At 30.2% G+C, this 17,225-nt stretch overlaps 1 long non-coding RNA gene across 1 annotated transcript; it reads right to left on the bottom strand.

The window, feature by feature from the left end:
* Positions 1-966: 966 nt before the first annotated feature.
* LOC142324520 (uncharacterized) lies at positions 967-15,676 on the bottom strand. The gene is made up of 3 exons (XR_012756313.1): positions 15,483-15,676; positions 11,438-11,515; positions 967-1,142 (listed from the first exon to the last, which is right to left on the bottom strand). It is a non-coding gene; the product is annotated as an uncharacterized LOC142324520 (long non-coding RNA).
* Positions 15,677-17,225: the final 1,549 nt, after the last annotated feature.

The raw sequence follows: 17,225 nt of genomic DNA, 5'->3' as shown, positions 1-17,225 counted from the left end.
TTACACCACAGCCTTTCAATCAATATAAGAGCTTCATGAATCAGCACTAAAAACTAGTAAAACATTTGGGGAAAAATCAACAGAAAACTATTTTTATTTAAAAATAAATTTACTAGACAGGATAAGTACATTTTACAACTTAATAAATATACTTAAATGTATCATGAACTACTTATACACCCTCAGGATATGTATAAAACATCAAAGTACAATTAAAATGCTAATGTAAAGTATTATATCTGATAATAAAACTCTAAAACTGCATTAAAAAATTTAAAGTAACATTAATTTATAATAAAATAATAATAATAACATACTTTACAAACATGATGTCTATTTTTATTTAAAAAATTACTTTTATACTTTTTTCACAGTTAACAATAATAAATTCTATTAATGAAACTGGCAGCAAATAAATAAAAAATTAACTATAAATAGCTTAGATAAATTTCTTATAATAAATGTGTTACAATTATAGGAAATACCTAGTGATATATTTATTGATTAAATACATTAATAAATATAGTACTAATTTTAATAACATTAAATATCATAAAACTGGTATAAAGTAAAACAATTAATAAAAACCTAATTTAAATTAAAGCAGATTAAGTAGACATTCAAGGCTTGAACCAGCAAAATGAATAAGTTCTATGCTAAAAAATATTTAAAAAAAAAATCACCTACAAATAAAATTCCTATAAAAATTATTTTATAAAAAAAACTGTTACAAACATTTTAAAATCTATGTAAAAACAAACCCTATACTTAATGTCATGCAATACTTTACTTATTTGTACCCTTTTAATGTCCAGGAAAAGACACATTACAAAACAATTGTTAAGTAATTAAAATAATTATCTCTTTAAAAACTTATTTCACAAGTGAAATTACTATACTAATGTTTGTTATTTGGTTTACTACAGCTTTGTTCTTTTATAATATCATGTACATTTTCCAAGTAATTGTCATATTTTGATTAAAATACATAATGGTAAACTAAATACTAAAAACTATTTAGCTAATGCTAATCATCTTTACTACAATATAAGTAATGTATACAAAAATAATCCCAAAGAATTTATATCACAATTTATATTATTCTTCATCGTAAATTAATTTGATGATGTATGCAATTAACTCTGCAAAATAAAAAACAAAAATACATAAACAACGACATAAATAAGTTTAGGTTACAACTATCAACAGAATGTAAAATTATTTATTTTTTTATTAATAACTGTCAAAAGCATCAAAAATAAAATATAAACAGAACTCCCTAAGGTAAATCTGTCGTCCACCTATCTTAATTTATATGTTGAAGTTATCATCAACAGTGCATTAGAAGATAAAAGAATCAATGTGGAAGGAAGAAAAATAAATTTTATAAGGCTTGATGGTTTTGTAGGAGATAAAACATAGGATTTAACAGATGATATTAAAATTAGGAAATATGATAAGAATATGGAACAACATTGAACATCACGAAAACAAAAGTAATAAGGATAGGAGATCATAACTCAATATATGTCTGCACTAAATAAAGAAGTAAAATGGTAGTTATTTAGGCACCATTTTAATAGAAAATTCCAAAAGTAATAAGAAATATATAAATAAGACCAGCAAGTAGCTAAAGAAACTTCCAACAGAAAAAAAATGATACAATTAAATGGAATTAAAGTTGAAGAATCATCTTGTAAAGTATAAATGTGACATTAAGGAAAAAAGAAACAGAAAGGCTGGAGGCACTTGAAATGTGAGCATGAATTTCATTGTAAGAGATTATATGTGTAGCAGTTGCACTCTCTTGCACGACAATGCCCCGGCTCACATGGCAACAGTTTTAACACATTATTACACCACAAATCAAATCACCGTCTTATCCCACCCCGCCCTATTCACCTGACTTGGCTTCAGTAGACTATTTTCTATTCCTGAAACTCAAGTTGAAGATGAAAGGCCACTTTTTCGACGACATTCTGGCAATCCAAAGGGCTTGAACTGAGGATTTGAGGGCAGTCCCACAAAGTGATTTCTCCAAAGCGTTTGATGAGTTCTAGTAGCACTGCAACAGTTGTATAATTAGAGAAGAGTTCTATGTACAGGCCTGTTGTGAGTAAATGTGTAATCTGTATTTTTATTTAATTTAGTTCGAGAACTTTTCAGACATACTGTGTATGTAAATAATTTTTTCTATTATTTTATTTGTATATTTGTACTCTGGTATAAACTATTTTTAATCTTTCTTTCACATTCTTTTTTAACAATTTCCATTAAGCCATTAAATATTGCTATTTGTTTTATTTCATATATTTCTTTTTTGAGTTTTTTTATTGTTTATTGTTTAATGAATTGCACTAAATATCATGTTTTTATAAATATCAGTTTTTGTGACCGTGGGTGGTTAGAATCTAAATGTATTTTTATTTATTTTTTCTAATTTTTACGGGCATCGACTGCTAAGGTCATTAGCCCTCGTCACATTCTTTAAAAGAAAATATTATCTCCATCAGGATCATCATATGTACGGGTGTAAAGGGCCCTTACATTTTATTTAAAAACACAAACTTCACAATAAACATTAAGACGTAAAAGACAAGGACAATCACAAACACTTACACTGGGGGTGTAAAGGCCCCAATATTAAAATTTCAGATAAGGTTCTCAAAAGACCATGAAATTAAAATTTCAACTTATCAATACCATTTCTTTCTTTATATATATATAAAACTACCGCTTAGAGATTCTTTTATCACAGCTTTAAACTTTCATTTTATAGACTTTTAAGAAGTCCACTGGCGTGTAAAAATGCAACTATATATTTTTCATTTTCATTATCCACATCAGCACTAATATTATTTCTAACCGGAACCTCTTTCTGAGGTCCTCATATATGGTACACTCTTCTATTAGATGCTTAATTGTCAGTGTTTTATTACAAACACCGCACATTGGTCTCACTTCGCCGGTTAACATATATACATTTGTTAATCGCGTGTGACCAATTCTAAGTCTGGTCACCGCTACTTGTTCACTTATGCAACAAGTGCACTTAAAGAAGCGGAACATATTAACACTCTCTCTTCGCAATAGTGTTCAGTGTAGCGAAGAGCTTGCTGAATTGCAGTGAGTTTTGCCGTGTAGACACTGGCCAGATCTGGCAGTTTCCAAAAGTGGGCTTCTCCATTTACACATATAGAGCATCCAACACCATGTTCGGTTTTAGAACCGTCAGTATAAATTCTGATATGTTCTTCGTAACTACTGAGGGTTGCCAAAAATTCCTGTTGGATGATCACTGCTGGTTTCTTTTTTATTTCTCCTTGAGAGAGATCAAAACTTGTATTTACCGCTGGCAAGAGCCATGGCGGTATTTCTCTAGTAGAAATTGCTAGTGTCTCTGGTATAGCAATTTCGTATTTTCTTCTTAATTCGTGGTACCCAATTCCGGCAGGTCTGGAATAGGTAGCACGATGTTCATACACCGCAGCCATAGGATGATTCGTAAACAATTTATTATTTATATGAGCAGGCAAAGCCCATTCATTTGCTGCATATCTTAACAAAAGGATCTCTCTTCTATAATGTAGTGGCATTATTCCGGCTTCAGATATCAGACTAGCCGCCGGACTTGTGCGGAAAGCGCCTGTTGCATATCTTATTCCGCTATTATGAACTACGTCTAACTTTCTTAAGTGCGACTTTCTAGCGGATGAATATACGATACATCCGTAGTCTAGTTTAGATTGAACCAATGCTTTATACAATCTCAATAATGTCTCTTTGTCTGAGCCCCAATTTAAGTTCGATAAACATTTTATAATGTTTAGGGCTCTTTTGCATCTATCACTCAAGTCCTGTATATGTAATCCCCATGTAAGGGATTTATCAAATACTAGTCCTAAATATCTTACGCTGTCTTTATATTGTATTGGATTATCATCAATTGTCAACGCAGGACTATGATGAGGAATTCTCTTCCTACAAAAGTGTAAACAGCACGTTTTTCCTAATGAGAATTGGAATCCGTTATTCCTTGCAACTTCATTTAGAGCATTGATCGCTCGTTGCAATTTGTACATCACCATAGCAGTCTTGTTGCTGGCATACATAATTGCCAGATCATCAACATAGACGCTTTTGCTGATTTCTGCTGGAATTGCTAATATCAATTTATTAATGGTAATGGTAAACAAGGTACCGCTCAACGGCGAACCCTGCGGTATGCCATTTTCCAAGATTCTTTCACATGAATATTCATTGTTGACGCGTACTTGTAAGGTACGGTCATTCATATAGTTGCTGAGCAGTATAGGCAGATTGCCACGAATGCCCCATTCATGTATCTGGAGCATTATTCCATGACGCCAGGTCATATCGAAAGCCTTCTGAAGATCAAAGAAGACTCCGACACAATGTTTCCTTTTAATGAAGCTGTTATATATAACGTCCTCAAAGCTGATCATTTGATCAGTGGTAGAATGGTATTGCCGAAAACGTGCTTGATACGGTAATATTAGGTTTTCTTTTTCCAAAACCCAGTCGAGTCGATTATTAATAATTTTTTCAAATATTTTTCCCATAGCACACGTTAAAGAAATAGGACGGTATCTATTGGGATCTGTTAAATTTTTATTTTTCTTTGATACTGGAACAACATGAGCTTTTTCCACTGCTGTGGGTACGTTCCATCCCGCCATATTTGATTATAAAGTTCTAATAATCTGCGTTTTGCAGTGGTATTCAGCTGCCTGATCATATTATAATGGATTTCATCCGGACCAGCAGCTGTGTTACCTGATTTTTCCAACGCTTTCACGAATTCTTCCATTTTAAATGGTACATTATATGAGTAATTAAACTCAGTTCTAAAATTTAGTAGACCTTCGAGTTCTTCTTTTTTGGTTCGAAAACCTTCCTCGTAGTTGGCCGTTTTGCTGGCCTTCTCGAAGTGATTGGACAATAGCTCTGCTATTTCGTTTGGAGTATCCTTAATTCCATGTTCATCTTGTAGGCTAGTTATGGGAGCAAAATCATTACGCCCACAAATCGCCTTCACTTTCCTCCAAACATCTGATGCAGTAGTAGTTTTGTCAATGGATGACACGTATTGCTGCCAGGATCGTTTTTTCGAGTCTATCATAAGACGTTTTACATACGCGCTGTATTTCTTAAAGGCAACAACATGTTCTATGCTACGACGCTTCTTAAAGGCGTTATACGCCCTTTTCTTTATTTTTATAGCTTCACTTATTTCATCGTTCCACTATGGAACGGGTTTCTTCGTAAGTTTCCCAGAAGTTTGGGAATATATCTCGATGCCGACTCAATTATTGCATTTGTTATGGCGTCGACATCGTCTCCGATAACTCCAGTTGTTTCTGGGAGTATCGTTCGAGTTGTGCCTGCCTTTTCAAATAACCATCTTTTAGAGATGGGATATATTGTTCTTCCAACATCAGTTACAATTTGCACCGGGAAATGATCGCTTCCATGCAGATCGTCTATGACATGGAAGCTGTACCTCGGTGTCATCGATCCGCTTATAAGTGCAAGATCTATACAGGACGTCGATCCATCTCTGGCATTGAAAAAGGTTCCTGATCCGTCGTTTAAAATAATAAATTCTGAATTCATCAGGTACCCTTCCAGTTCTCTTCCACGGGGATCTACTCGATCCGATCCCCAAAGAGAATTATGAGCGTTAAAGTCACCCACCAGTAAAACAGGTGGGGGAAGCTCGGAAATTAGTCTTGCTATGTCATCCTTATTCCAATCAAAATTCGGCAAGTATAAGCTGCAAACAGTGGTCTGAAGCGGACGCTTCATTCTAACGGCGACCGCCTGTAGGTTTGTGTTTAGAACAACCGCTTCGGTGGTAGCTCTAGTCGATGTTAATATAGCTACTCCACCTCTAACTCTTACATTTGGCGGTTGATCTCGCCGAAATATATCGAATCCTTTTAATTTAAAATTTTCATTTCGGCGGAAATGCGTTCTTGCAGACATATACAAATCGGGTCTACATCATGTACTAAGCGTTGGAGCTCATGGATGTTTGAAAAACATCCATTGATGTTCCATTGTACAATCGACTCGCTAATTTTTAATTAAATTGTTGTCTGGGTTTGCCTTTCGGCCATCCTTTTTTTTCTTTTCTTCTCCATCCTACGAACAGTATCGTGTTCGCGGAGAAGGTCGTCGCCTGTAAGGCTTCCGGTCTCCGTCGGCCGAAACGGCCGGTTCTAAACGAGGGTGTTTACGTGAACACGTTTAGTAGTTCAGTTTCCATGAACAAATAATCCCTTCTGTAGTAAGGCTAGCCGCCGGGGTACACCCCCACTCCAGGGCTACCAACCCTGGAGGTCCGTTCCGGTACTCCAGTGGAACCGGCATATGTCCTGGCAGAGAGCGGATGCGCAGTCTCTGCACTGACTCCAGGGCCTTACACACCGAGGCATTCAGGGCTCCCATGCACCGAACAACATGGGCACCTTAACTACATGCTTGCCATCGCGGGGGGCATGTGGACAACGAAAGGTCTCCGTTACACCTGCAAATAACTTCGACCGTGGCCGCCACATCGCCAGCTCTAAACGTGGTATCATTCCATTTCCACAATCTGTAAGAATTTCCTATCTGCAGGTGGCCGTGAAATCCAGACCTCTTATTCGGCCTGCAGATGAAAATCGGCCGAAAAAAAGTATATCCGAGAAACAATACTCGGAACCCCGTTAGCCAGCTATATGTAATGTACGTGAGTACAGCTGTTGCCGCCCTGCACGTGGAACATAGATGTTGTGTTCCGGACGTGGGGATTATCTACCTCAGGGCGCTAAACGTATTTTTTTTTTTTTTTTTTTTTTTTTTATTTATTTATTATGGGCATCGACTCCTAAGGTCATTAGCTCTCGTCACAATCTTTAAAAGAAACTACTATCACCATCTGGATCGTCATATGTAAGGGTGTAAAGGGCCCTTACATTTTATTTAAAAGCACAAACTACACAAAACATTTAAGACATAAAGACAAGGACAATCACAAACACTTATGGGGAGTAAAGGGCCCCAATATTAAAATTTGAGATAGGTTCTCAAAAGACCATTAAATTAAAATTAAAATTAAGTGTATTATTATTTGTTATGGGTTTTCTATAAACTGATATTTCTATTTTATTGTTTATATTTATTTTGGTTTCAAAACGAAAAAATGTACTTTTCTATAATTTTTTATTTTGTATATAAATTTTAAATTTTTATTGTAATTGTTAAGTTTATTTAATATTATCAAAAATGTTTGTTATTTATGGTTGGATTATACATGACTAAAAATATCATCTGGATATCGTATCCACAGTAATATCTGGTAAGTATTTAATATGACATGAACTATCTTATTTTCAAAAGCTTGTATACATTTCTTAGACATAATGGAGATATAGGTGATCCCATTGGTAAGCCTTCTAATTGTAAAACAATTATTCTCATATTCAAAGTAATCTTGAAGACAAATACTTCTTACAACAGTGATAATGCATTGGTGTATTCTAGGATTTGATATAATCATTTTTTTTTATTTCTATTGTACTGTCAATTGATGTATTAGGGTACATGTTAGTGGTATCATAACATGTTATAATATATATAAATATATATATAAGAAATACAATATTTTTTTCAGCCTCTGCAAAGCACAGAATTAGAGAAATACTCTTACCTTTCCTTTTTTAATTTATCATAACATTTTCAGGCCTAAGCCCATCTTCAGTGATATATTTTTTTAAATCTTTAGACTGTTTTTATTTACACATTTACAAGACTCGTTCTTGACTGCATTTACTGCTTAAAAAATTGGTAGTTTTTGAAGCTTAATAAATTTCAGAATATAAAAAACTTAGTAATTTCAACCACATTGTCACCAAAAGTATCAAGATATCACTATAATTGTGGTTTGAACTTTACTTGCAATGTTGTATAATGTAGGTATTCAAAAAAAGTGTGACACATGTTATGCAATGTGTAAGAAAGGTAATTAATTTTGTGAAGACAAACCATAATAACCTTTTCGTAATATTCAAAGCATATTTTTACATCAGGACACATTACTTGGATGCTGCTAACAGTTATTAGTTGGGTTTTGCTTGACATCATGACTGCAAAATTATTTATCGATCCAATTGTCAGTATCATTCTAACTTTGATGCTATCTTAGTAATTTAAATTGTTCATGTTTTTTGAGACAGTAAAAATATGCTACATTCAGCAATACATCCTAAGAAATATTGTTATTACTAATAGAAACCTATAGTTTTTAAACAAAGTTGTTTTTATTTTATATAGTTATGATTAAGAAGTTAGTTTTTATTAACTATTACCATATCTACCTTCATATTATACATAAGAAATCAAATGAAAATATTAAAATAAAATTTAAAACAAGTGTATTGTCAAATTATTTCACCATCGGAGACACTAAATCAATTTATTTACAACCTAGCCATGAATTGACACACTTATTTTAATAAGAAGGATGAAATGAATCAAGAGAAAAATGATAACAATATTAATAATAATTAAATTAGCTTATAACATATGACTTAGGTAGTTAAAAATGAACACAGAAAGACATAAAAATTTAATTAAAATATGACAACTTACAGACATTAAAATGTTAAACATAAATACTAGAATCATAATTTAATTAATACATATGAAAGTAGCAATTAATTGTTTAAAGTAGAATAAAAATACTGCATCAAGATCTATAATGTATTTTTGGAATTAACTTTACATGATACACGTACATATTTTGAAAAAACCAAGTGTCTTCCTAATTTCATGTACTGAAAAACAGATCACTGGATGATGTTAGTGATAGAATTATAAAATATGTTACTAAAACTTCAGTCTGGAATTTATTGAAAAAGTTGTCAAATATCAGCCTAACTAAATTTATGTTTGTATAATATACACAACATCAAATAACTGCAAAAAATCACAATATGCTCAAAAACAACCCAGTAATTATCTAAAAAATTACCAACTCATTTCTGATATTTTTTTTTAATTTATATTTTTTTAATAGTATGAGGGGTGTATTTTTTCAACCTCCGATCTTGCATCTAAGTAAACAAGAGATAGGTAAGAGCAAGTCTGCATGTCATAGAATTAAGCCCTCCCCCCAATCCACACCACAACCTCTGCCAATGCCAGCTCAATTGCATCAGTCTGAGCCAAACAACAGGCAATTGAATATGTCCACTATGATAGATGCTCTGCCAAGTGTGAGTTGCAAAGTGTGATACGTTTTCTGCAAGCAGAAGGATGTAGTGTTGCTGAAATCCATTGCAAAATGAGCCTAATGTATGGTGAAAACTTTATGAGGGATGGTAGTGTACAGGAATGGTGGTGGAAATTTAAAGAAGGGTAAATGGACATCCATGACGAAGGTGGGCAAGGATGCAAGTTTGTCAGTACTGTATACCTGGTTGAGCATGTTGATAATTTTATCGCAACAAATAGGTTTGCAATAAGTGAACTTTCTGCAAAAATCCCAGAAATTCCAAGATCTTCTCTGTACACAATTGTAACTAATGACCAGGATATAGGAAACTGTGTGTACATTGGGTCCCAAAAACAATGAGTGACTATCAGAAAATGCAGCAAATGGTGTCAGCATTAATGTTTCTCACAAATTACAATAATGAGGGGGAAGAGTTTTTAAAGTCTATTGCTACTGGCAATGAGAATTCGATTAAACTGATAATCCAGAAACCAAAGAACAGTCAAAGCAGTGAATGCACACTTCTTCCCCAAACAAGCCGAAAAAGTTCAGACATAGCGCAAGAAAAAAAACAATGGCTGCAGTTTTTTTGGAACTATAAAGGTGTCTTGTTGGTGGACTTTATGGAGCAGAGGACAACAATAACAAATGAAGTTTATTTGAACCTTTACATCACCTCCGCAGAGTGATCCAGAATAAACAAAGAGGCACGCTTTTGTCCGGCATGGTTTTGATCCACAATCATACTGTGGCAAGGCGATACAAGACCTTCTCAAACAATTTAAGTGGGAAGTTTTGACCATCTATCATATAGTACAGAACTAATGGTTTTCACCTCTTTCAAGAATTGAAGAAATGATTGGTCAGACAATACTTTGCCACCAATGAAGAACTTCAGGAGGCTGTCAAGATGTACCTTACCTCACTGGTGGTAAACTTCTTTGAAGAGAGCATCAGAAAGCTAGTGTCATGATATGACAAATGCCTCATTCATTTTGGCAATTATATAGAAAAATAAATTAGATACTACTCAACTGTTAGTAATAAAATAATTTTGTTATGTCATTGTGTCTTTTTTTTTGTCACTTTTTTTTTTTTTTTTTTGTTATGTGACTGTGCCGATTGGAGGTTGGAAAAAAACAGCCCTCATTTTTTGTTGCCATAACATGATTGTTTTTGCAACTTGTTATCATAATTTGTTACAGTGTAGCAAAATTATTTAATTTGCAACAAAATTAGACAATTTTATTTTATTTGAAATTGTTAAATATTATATACACCTTTGTAAATCTTATCTAAAAAATAATATTATAACATGGTTAAAAAGAAAGAAAAAATTAGTCACTTATTTATGAAAAATATATTGTTGTACCAAACCAGAAAACATGGGTTACACAGCATAATACTTCAGTTTATTTGAAAGGAACTTATTATACTTCAATCTCTGAAGTAATTAAACTATTTGTAATTAATAAATTATAAATTACCTAATGATCTGTAAGGTTTTCAAAATCTGTTTATTTGAGATTAAGTTAAAAGATTTCCTTTGCCTGAACCAAGAACAACTTTGTTAATGAATTATTAAATTACAGCTACTAATCAGTATAAACCCATTTTTTTTTTTTTTTTTTTTTTTTTTTTTTATTTAACATAAGTTTAAATACTTAGCAAATAAGATAAATATAATTCAAATATTTAGCAATTAACACCTTTAAAATTATTATTTTATTGAATATAATTTTATTTATTACCTTTGCATACTTGTATTATTAATAAAAAAAATTACTTTTACACAGAAAAACATGGGTTTCTCTTTTCATTTATAATATTAAACTTCATATAGCTGCTTTTATAATATTTAATTATCAATTTCAGAAAAAAATTAAGTTACAATTAATAGTTTAACAAGAAATCTACATTTTAAAATGTTAAAATATTTATATTAATGTCTGAATTCAATGATGAATAGTTTTGAGTTTCCCAAACCATCATAAAATGCCTTAGCAACTCAAAATTATCCATTAGATGTAGTTCTCATTTTTTTTTTAATTCTTTTTTTTATATTAAACCTCATCTATTTATTATAAAAATCATATTGATTATTATCTAATTGTTGTTATTAGTAAAAGTAAATAATTTATAAAAACTACTTACGTAATGATCAACAATCGCAGAAGAGGCCGTCGTATTGACTCCGCAAGTTCCATCACCTCTGAACACTCGATAATACCCCTAAATCACAATCAGTAATTCTATTTAAAAAACTATTTCATCACACTTTTTTTAAAGATCAAACGTCAGAGAAGAATCAAGTATAATATTAAAACAGAAAACAATTACAAATTTAAATAGTTCTCCAATCATCAAATAAGATGTGAAGGAGAACTAATATTTTAAGTTAATTAATAAATATTAGCTATTTTTTTTTTAAATTGAATAATTTAACGACCATTAAAAAAACTTGAAAATTTGACATTAAAAAAAATTGTTTTAAAAACATATGCAATTTGAACCCTTTATCCTTTTGGACAGATCCACTTATTCCATCAGCAAATAATAAATAAATTCAACAAACAAAAACATTTATGCTTACATTAACCATAGGTAAGCACTTTATTTCACAATTCTTTAACAAGCAATATGCAAAAAAATACTGGGCAGTGATCATAAACATTTGTTAAATTATTTCATTCCAGCTCATTACCTTAATACTTAATGCTTTCTTTAAAGTAAAAAGGACTAGTAGTAGATAATAACAATTTTAAAATTCTAAAGAAGAAAACATTTAATTTTATGAAATAAAGTTAATAAAGATTATAAGGTTAATGGCTGTTATTAACAGTAATAAATGTACAATAAAAAAAAAATTAAAATTAATCATGAATTTAAAAAAAAAAAATAAAGAATGTTACAGAACAAATTAAATAAAAGAGTTTAAATTTACTGAGAAACAACAAATAGCTATAAAAGAGCAAAAAAATTTTTGAAACCAACAAAGAATAAAGGCCGACAAAATCAATATGAAATTGTAAGGATCCCTCTCTAGTGAAATGAAAAAATAAACAGAAAATTATAATATAATTCATTATTCTAATAAATTATTTAGAAAAAGAACGTATTTATAAGGCAATCATAAAATTAAAAACAAAAATATTTTTTAATAGATAAACACTGATTAAGATATATATAAAGAGAAAAAATCCGGTAGAAGTAATAAAGATTCTCTTCTGAACTAATGAAAGCCACAAGGTAAAAGTTAATGAAATTTCAGAATAAAACAATAATGATTAAGAAAGCACAATATTTCAAAACAAATTACAATTCAAATGAACCAAATTTATTGAAAACAATGAATTTAGTAACAGAAATCTGATCATTTCAAGTAATATCAGCAAGGGATACAAAAATAGTTTCACACAAGGAAACAGTTTTCGAGTCTAATATCACTAACAACTTCCACACACACCAGAAGTTAAAAAAATGAAAAAAATTAGGTATAACTAGCAAAGAAATAAGCTGAATAACTAGGAGAAGGTGCTTGTTCTTTAATTATTGATCTATTTTCTCTCCTACAGTAAAACTATTTAATCTGAACAAACTTTCTGCATTTATTTAACGCCATGTATAAAACCATATTAACAGAATAATGGTGTTTGCAATTAAAACTGACAGATGAAGGTGCTACTAACAACACAGCTCTTTGATCTCAGGATTGGTTGACCTGAGACTGTACAAGATTACACTTCGTTTATATTAATATATATCATTCTCATTTATCTTTTGAAGTAATACCTTACAGCGATTCCGGAAGCAAAACAGAAAAGAGAGAGAGCTCTTTGATCAGGGGAGTTAAATTATTACACAGTTCACTTCCGTAGTTTGATTTCTAGAATCATCTTGCTACTAATGACACAATTCAACCAATACAAACTCAACTGGTTGATACCAGTCAAACTATAATTCAATAAATCAATCAGAACTGAAAGATCAGTTTCAGCTACATACTAGAAAAAGTGGATTAAATAAAAATACAGAATCAGTGAATCCCAAGTTACAAAACAGTATACTCCCACTGCGACACTTCCATTAGTTTGAAAATTACATTGTTACAAGAATATTTTTTGATCCAATCAAACAATACTAACATAAACAATTCCATCAGTGTCACCCCCATTAAAAAAACACATCTTTTTAATAGCATGCCTTTTTATAAATCAAACCAATTTGTTATTGCATTTCATTAAATATATCAACATCTTCATACTTATGCAATAATAATGATTGACTATAACATCATGCATATACAGTGGGAAATAGACAACTATTCTTACACTTTTTTCTATACCAGGAAATCACACACTATTTTAAAAATAATTTTCAGCAATGTCTTGTAAGAAAAGCTATTAAAAGAAATTAATCAAAGAATACTTAAGTCTTAAATATGACTTAAGTATTCTTAAGTCATATATACTATAAGAATACTTCAATATTCTAAGTAACTAGAGTATTCTAAGAAACTCCCTTCAAACAACCTGACTTCTGTAATTTTTTTAAAAACCTAAGCCAAGGATTTCAGACAGAAGTTATGAAAAGGAGATGGGAATTATTCAAATACAGGAAGTGGAATGCTGATGTTAGAGCCACAATTAAAATTCTATGGTACTTTAGAACATAGGGTCATGCAGACAGAAGGAAGGAGGAGTATATGCTGAAAAGGGAAAGAAGAGTTGAAATAAATGACAAAAAAGAAGGATAAGGCCTTGTAAAATTCAGAAACAAGATACTCAGAGATCTGTAATGTCCTGGCACTTAACAAGGAAGACATTATGAATAGACAATGAAGGAGGAATAACTGCCATTTTGCTGACCTTGAAGAGATAAATAAGTTAAACTGTGTATGTATGTATGTGTGTGCGTGTGTGTATAGTACACACACTATCAATATTTTATTTAAAAATATTTTTTTTAATAAATAACAATTAGTACCAGGTAATAAATATTAAATTCATTATTAAGGAAAACCAATTAATTAAATAAAATACAAAAGATTATTACTGACAATTAAATAACGTAATAGTTTGTATGGTTTAACAAAATTTAATTAACATTACTCTTATTAACATCAAACTAAGTTATCACTGTAACTAAACGCCCTGACTTTATATTGCACAATTCAATCCATTCACTCAAATTGAAATATTTTTATATTTATTCTTTACTGCACTAATGAACTGTGATTTAGAAATGAATATAATTCATAACATTGGAACTTTTAAGATATTTAAAAAAATAAATATATGGCTAAAATCAAAATTTTAGGATTTAAATTGCAGGTTTTTAAGGTTTTTCCATTTAATGTTAGCATTTTGTTAAGTTAATTCTATTTGTACATTAAATTCACATTTAAAAGAATAATTACAAAAAAAAAATTATTTTAGAGGATCACTTTTCATGACCAAAACTGATATATTAAAATAAATTATATACAGTTTTTATGTACAAAACTTTCACCTAAAATCTTACAATTCTTTTTTAAGCCCAAGAATTTAATAGCTTGTTTAATATTCACATGTTTTGTTTTAGTTAATACTATTAATTTCTAGAAAAGGAAAAATTATTTTATTATAACATTTAACTTTATAAAATAAAACAAAATTTAATTTAATACAATATTGTACTTTTTTAGAAACTGAATTATTAAAATATTCACAGCAATCCATGAATGAGTTCAATTTTTTATTTCTTTGTTAATTCTGAAATTAATTCTATTTTTCATATTATAGTGCTGTAAACCCAGTAAACACTTAAACTGGTCTTTTTAAGTTTTAGGATAAACATATAAGTAGAATTTAAATACCTATAATTTTAGTCACACTTTTCTGGTTAAATTAAAAAAAAAGTAGTACAAGATGCAAATACAATCTTGCTGCATATTTAATTTAATTCTAAATATATTAAATGTATAATTATTTTTCTCCAACATAGCTTCTTTTTAAAAAAAATTCTTATAACTACCTACTGCATACAGAATCTAATTAAAAATATTATGAACTTTTTTTGATTAAATATTCCTACAGAATAACAAACACCTTCACTATTTTTTATTACTGGAATAATTAATTGCATACATATATATAAAACTAATTTTATTAATAAATTTCACATAATTATAAATACTAACAAATAAACCTTAACTTACTACTTAAGTCAGCAAATTCAGTAACTCCATACTTAGCAACTCCCAGTTCATTTTTCTGTAAGAAGCTTATTTTTTCAGGTTAGCTTTGAAAATATGGAAACGCTTCTCAAATTCTTTGATATCATCATAAATTTTACTATGCCTTTTCATGTAATCTTTAACTCTTTCCGGTTCTTTATCAATACTATTAAAATTAACTTTCCTTCTATTATTCTGAAAAATAAAATAAATCAGCATAACAAACAGAAAGCAATTCTTAAATTACAAATACATAAAATAATATCAAATTCAGATGGTGTACATAAATCAAATATTACATCATGACATGTAATAAATAATTTTTACGTATTCAATGAATGCGTGACTGCTGAAACTAAAAAGGTAGGTCACAATGTTAATGCAGTTTATAAAGAGCATACAGCTGCTAACATGAAATTATAATAACAGTATTACAATTAACTTGTGAACATAAATTACACTACTTCACGTAAATATAGTTAGTCAAATTCACATAAACATAAAAAAATTGAAAAAATGAAATGAATTTCAGGTACATTTTACTTTGGCAGTTAATGTCAAGATGACAGAAAGATTAACACTTGTCTCCTGTCCAAGAGATCAACAGTTTGAGTCAAGACCAAACCAGTTATATTTTTAAAGCTAATGACAGTGTTTCCTAGCCAGCACTTTTTTTTAAGATCTATAAAATAATAGAATTAACCAAACCATATTCTGACCTGGTGATCAACATATATAGTTAGCTACACATATATTCACTACAAGGACAAAGAACATAGCCACCTACATAAACGATTCAACAATGATATATGACTGTCAAGAATACTACATTTACATATATCAATTAATTACAAACAGCATCATTCGATTCTCAAATTATTGGCATGAAATAATAAGCTTGTTAATAATAGCCCTTCCTTAACTCCAAGTTTCAATCAAAATAAGAAAGTCATACTATTCTTGGACAATGTAAAATCCACCCAACTTTAGCTTAAAAAATGTAAAACTTATATTTCTTCCCAAAAATAATACTGCAGTATGTCAACCGCTTGATCAAGGAATCATTCAGAATTTTAAATACCAGTAAAAAATATGTTGTTAAGGTACTTATTGTCAACAATGAAAGTTTTGGATGCTGATGAGCTTACTAAAAGCATTAGTGTGTTAGATGCAGTTTTGTGGATTAATATTGCTATAAAGCAGGTTACTACTTAAATAGTACAGTAACTTATTGGAAAAAATATATGCCAGGACTTAGTGCAAACAAAAGCAGACAGCTATTTTAAACCACCTACGTATAAATAAATTGTATATGTTCGTATTTGGTTTTTACATTATTTTTTATATATTAATATTCTTGTATACTGTAGCTTCTATTTAATTAATATTTTTATAGCTTATTTTGTTTTTATTCCAGTTTAGTATAGTATAGTAATTTTATTCTCTTACTCTACTGGTCAATTACATTAGTACAGTATTCTTTTTTTATTCAAATATAAACATAGACAGTGTTTTTATCTTCCGAAAAACTTGAATTTTACAAAGTAGTTTTAATTAGCAACTGGCTTTTTTTTAAATTTAAATCACATGAAAAAAAAACACAATACTGTTGTTCTAATCAAAGTTTTTTTTCTGTACAATACTCGAACATAATACTGTATTTTTTCTGAATAGCGGATGCCTCTAAATAATGGACAGATTTTTGTTCCTGAGGCATGTCCGATA

Source organism: Lycorma delicatula, chromosome 5 (genome assembly GCF_047948215.1).
Source record: "Lycorma delicatula isolate Av1 chromosome 5, ASM4794821v1, whole genome shotgun sequence".
In the NCBI taxonomy this organism is placed as follows: Eukaryota; Metazoa; Arthropoda; class Insecta; order Hemiptera; family Fulgoridae; genus Lycorma; species Lycorma delicatula.
The sequence above is the reverse complement of the archived record's forward strand: the minus strand, read 5'-3'. Positions and strand labels throughout refer to the sequence as shown.